General features: G+C 34.3%; 1 long non-coding RNA gene across 1 annotated transcript; it reads right to left on the reverse strand.

Annotated features, from left to right (window-relative positions):
* Positions 1-216: 216 nt before the first annotated feature.
* On the reverse strand, positions 217-5,065 carry LOC103583743. The gene is made up of 3 exons (XR_549893.1): positions 4,923-5,065; positions 1,614-1,738; positions 217-569 (listed from the first exon to the last, which is right to left on the reverse strand). It is a non-coding gene; the product is annotated as an uncharacterized LOC103583743 (long non-coding RNA).
* Between the last annotated feature and the right edge of the window lie 345 nt (positions 5,066-5,410).

Consider the following 5,410-nt stretch of genomic DNA (forward strand, 5'->3'; position numbering starts at 1 on the left):
AATGAATTTCCATATTTATTAATTTGATATTTGTTTGTTTTTGGCAGCTGGCTGGTATGGGGCATATTAACTTATTTATAACTAGAGGTAGTTAAAATAAAAAGAACCAAATGATGTTTTTATGGTTCAGAACAGAAGACTTATTAGCATACTCACCTAAGCCAAAGCACTCTAAGCAAGGAGTCCCCTCTTACATTGAAAAAGAAGTCAAAAGAATCAAAAGGAAACATATTGATTTAATTCCTTCAAACACCACAGAACAGGAAGGGCAGACTTTCATGATACCAGAAGGTAGAAGTGGAGGGAATGGAGGAATGGAGTCCCTGCTTTTTTGTAAATCCTACTCTCCACTGCAGAGAACAAAAGAGAGGCACCAGCTTTTTTTCAAGCAAAGGAACTGAGAGTGAGTGTATTAAAATCTCATTTTAGTACTTTCCTATAAAGTTTACTCAAAAACTCCTTTAATTAGTGATTTAAGATGGTCTAGGTGATATTCTTCTATGAAGGAGTCTGCTTGATTCAAGGCTTTTATTTTCACCAGAATAAGAATTATTTCTTTGACTTCATCCCTGAAAAACAAAATAAAAAAGCATTTCCTGCCTTAAAAATGCAATATATGAGAGCACAGTGGCCAATTCAGGACCTAATCATCTGTTGTTAATCTAAAACAAAAGCTTTACCTTAAGCTAATATCTAAAATAACAGGGCCGACCCGTGGCTCACTTAGGAGAGTGTGGTACAGATAACACTAAGGCCATGGGTTCGGATCCCTATATAGGGATGGCTGGTTAGCTCACTTGGGAGAGCGTGGTGCTGACAACACCAAGCCAAGGGTTGAGATCCCCTTACCGGTCATCTTTTTAAAAAATAAATAAATAAGATAAAATAATAAAATACAGAGATGGTGCTTTCTCCACGTTAACTATGAGGTTCAATTATAAACTATCAGTGGATGTATTCTGGCAGATTTCAGTGTGAATGGCTGTAAAAAGTAGAAAAGCATACAGTGAGTGTATCATTAGAAATTTCAGAGGTGCTGTGCTACTATCAGCTTGTGTGGAACATTATGGTGGGAGTCATGGTGGAAGTATTTTATACCATGGACATCAGTAAATGCTACAAGTCTGGGCTTTATAATTATTTCACTCTTTGGAAAGGTGGTTTACCAGAAAACGACTGTATTTAAGCCCCTAAACATCTGGTGTTATGAATGAGACATTCAGAACAGAGACCTAGCTACTGCTGGGTAAGCTCCAGGTTGTCGACCTGTACTTAATAAATGCTGTCTTTAAAAATGGTCAAGAAAATTAAAAACATTTAAACATGCTTATGAGGTTTTTGATTTACTTTTAAATTCTCCTGTGCTATAGTTTTTGGAAGTGCTTATTTTGAAAGAGAATTTACGTTAAATATATGAGTATGCATGAGGTGTGACTATAAAATAATGAGTCATTCCAAAGGTAACCATGAAAATATCTACTAACTCTACAATATTACACAAAGTCTGAACAGAAACTCAAGTAGAGTAAAAGTACAAATCTTTCTAAAAACTGCTCAGAACATACAGAATCCTTGAACTATGTTTACGGAAGTGAAAATAAAATATGCATTACCTGAATTCACTTCTAGATAACTTATGTGCAAGCTGCAATAAAAACTGAATGAAGTTTTCTAGGTGGGGAATAGATGTCCTCATGGTAGAATTTTTGAACCATTTTTCTGGCAGACATGTTGCTACCTATAAATTAAAACATATGGCTGGTTTACAACAATGACAGTAATCTAAGGACACTTGCTAACATAATCTTAAAGTGATCTTGGAAGTGATAATCTCAAAGTGATCCCCATTTCATAGTTTATGTTTAAGTGAAAATTTTGAAAACTTACTTTCTACCTACATTTAAAAAATTTGGTTGGGGGGAAAAAAAAGTTCATTCTTTATTGCTAAGCGATTAAAGTAGGTAGACGACTCTTTAAGAAAACTCTCTAGCAATACTTGTAATTCTTTCCATATTCTTCTATTCCTGAGCCATTAAATCTGTACAAAACATAATTCACAAGTAAAACCCAGAAATGCTTAGACATAAAATGAAATTGGGCAGCCTAGTATATGATATTCACACAAATTAGAGTTAAGGAATCAAGTGGGTGATTCTAAAATACACAGAATGAAACAAAAGTTAATTATGGTTTTGATCTTCTACAAATTTAAACATTGCTTTAAATGTCCATGGCAGCAAAATGACTTAATGTAGGTGTTTGCAATTTTTCTTTTGGAAAACAAAACAAACAAAAAACCCCAGCGTTTTACCATCATCATCCTAAAGGTAACACATGATTTTGGGGAAAGTACTGGTAAAAACAGGAAAATGCTAAAAAATAAAAAACAAAAACTTCTTCATTGCAGAAAGAAAGAAAAAAAGAAGGGAGGAAGAAGAAGAGGGAGGAAAACCCTGAGATCATACTATTCAAAGAAATTTCTGGACAATCAAACAGATTATACTACAGTTGGTAAGATCAAGATCAATATTCAGAGAAGGTAGAAAGCTGAAAAAATAAAAAATGCACCAAATATATATTATAAAATAGGTTAGGTCAAATGAATGTTCTAAAATGCTCTTTCTAAAATAAATCAGGTTAGGGCCGGCCCGTGGCTCACTCGGTAGAGTGCGGTGCTAATAACACCAAGGCCATGGGTTCGGATCCTACATAGGGATGGCCGGTTTGCTCACTGGCTGAGCGTGGTGCTGACAACACCAAGCCAAGGGTTGAGATCCCCTTACCGGTCATCTTTTTGAAAAAAAAAAAAATAAAAAAATAAATAAATAAAATAAATCAGGTTGGTCAACATGGTCGAGGTTTATTCCATTCCTTAATCACCTTTTTCTATTATTCAGAAAAAATGCAGACAAACTGTGATTGCCTAAGGAAGAAGGTCCTGCAAGTTTTTTTCTATGCAAACTGTATCTCTTTTTTAAAGTTTTTTTTTTGTCCTTTTTGAGACCGGCCGCACCGCGCTCACCCAGTGAGCGCTGTGAGTGCACCGGTCATCCCTATATAGGATCCGAACCCGCGGCGGGAGCGCTGCTGCGCTCCCAGCACCACACTCTCCCAAGTGCGCCACGGGCTAGGCCCCTTTTTTAAAGTTTTAAATCCAGCCTTTACTGGATTGGAATTTAATGTCATTTGTACTTGTCTTCACCTTGTTTTGTATCACAAGTCTCAATAAAATTCATGTAGCTTTTCCATAAATAATCCCAGGATGTAAAGTCACATTTTCTTGGCCTGGTTTTCTAGCCACATGTTGTGGAGAAAATGTCATATAAATACACAAGTATTTATCCTTCTTTACTTATGGTCAAAGGGGACTAAACTAAACCTGAAACACATTAACATGGATGATAATTTAAAATTTCAATATATAATGTTTAAAACTGCATGATATAAAATCTATAGCCAGAGGGCTGGCCAGTTAGCTCAGTTGGTTAAAGTGCCGCCATATAACTCCAGGGTCAAGGGTTCATATCCTTGTAACAGCCTGCCACTATAAAAACAAAAATTAAAAAAACAAAAAGCAAAGACCCACTACCAAAACACCAAAACACCAAAAACCAAAACTATAGCCAGAAAAATCATGGTTGGTATATAAAGTTTTATATGTTCCTTTAAAAAAAATTGTATTATAAAATTTTCCTATATTCTTAAAAATTTTCCAACAATATAACTTTTACCTTATGGATAGACCATAATGTTTTTTGGAACATTCAGGTGGTTTCCAACTATCTTCTATTATAAATAATGCTATAACAATATTCTTTGTACTTAAAATCTATATGTGCATCTCTGGTTTTTGAATTAGGATAAATTCCTAAAAGTAAAATGGTTAAGTCAAAGACTATGGACTTTAAAAGTTTTGTACCCATCATGCCAAAATATTCTCTAGAAGAACTGTATCACTCCTTCCACCAGTGCAGGAGATATTTTCCAGAACCAATCCACCAATACAGGTGAAAGGTGTCCTAGAATGACGGGACTGTTGTTTCCTGTGCTTATGACAACACTGGGAATTATAATTAAAATAACAGCAAAAAATGTTTGCCAACACACTGGTAACATAAATATCTTTCCCATAAAATAATCTGCCTTTCTCTGATTACTAGTACTGTTAATCTTTTCCACATATTTACAGGTCATTTTTACATAGCCTTTTTGGTGACTTGACTGTGTTTTGGCCATTTTAATCAGAACATTTGAATTGTTTACTGATTTGTAAAGAGCTTTTTTATTTAACGAGAATATTAATCCTTGTTATGTGTTACAACTTTCATTTCCTAGTTTCTCAACTCCCTTTTAAAAAAACATTATAGAAAATTTCAAACATAAACAATGGGAAAAAGAATAGTGTATAGTGAAGCCAATGAATACATTCCCCAGTTCCAACATTGAAATTAATCTCAATACCTTTTCAATGTTTTTGATCCACTGAAATTTTATATTTTTGTCAAACGGGTTACTTTTTTCCATCATTTCTTCTTTTGCTTTTAAATTTAGAAGGGAATCATTTACCCTCTAATAGTCATTTATCTTCTTAGTATATTTTATAATTTCCTTTTTTACCATTAATTTTTTATTTCACTTGAAATTTATATTGGTATATAGTGTGAGGTGAGGATCTAACATTATTTTTGTACATAGCCAGTTGTCCCAGCATCATTTAATAAGCAATTTTTCCTTTCCCTACTGGTGGTATTTCAAACTAATTATTAAATACAGAGGGGCTTCTTCTGGGTTTCTAGTCTGTTAAACTGATTTGTCTATTATTAGATAAGTACCACAATTTTAATTATTTTGCTACAAAATAGATTTTTAATAACTGAGTTTTAAAAAATGATAAAATTAGAATCAGTTCCTATACAACTTACCTGATTGCACTTTCTAACAACATCTGGCCCAGGTACAGCATTAAGAAGAGCTATAATAAGGTAGCGATTTAGTAGCTTCCCTAGTCCTAGCTCTTGCAAGTCATCATCTGGGAGGAGTCCATTCCAAAGAAGAATATTGCGGAAGAGCTAAAATAAAATATCAAGTGAATATGCATCTTTCCTCCAAAGAGAAATTGTAATAGCCTGTAATGAACATAATGAGTCGGTGAAACCCTTAAACTCTCACTACAATTAGCCCTGTTCAAACTGTCAATTTTAGAGTAGAACATCTCTGAATAAATACCTGATTCTTTCTAACCTCTATGTATTTGCTTATCTTATTTTCATTTTCTATGATAACCACCCCAAATCTGTCTCAAATAACTTCATGGAGCCTTTCCAGGTCAATTATCTTCCTCCCAAGTTCATCCTCTCTCAAAACCTGGGGCCATCGAGGAGGACCCCAGGATTCATAAAATAAATACTGC

Source organism: Galeopterus variegatus, unplaced genomic scaffold, assembly GCF_000696425.1.
Source record: "Galeopterus variegatus unplaced genomic scaffold, G_variegatus-3.0.2 Scaffold27544, whole genome shotgun sequence".
NCBI classification, from domain to species: domain Eukaryota; kingdom Metazoa; phylum Chordata; class Mammalia; order Dermoptera; family Cynocephalidae; genus Galeopterus; species Galeopterus variegatus.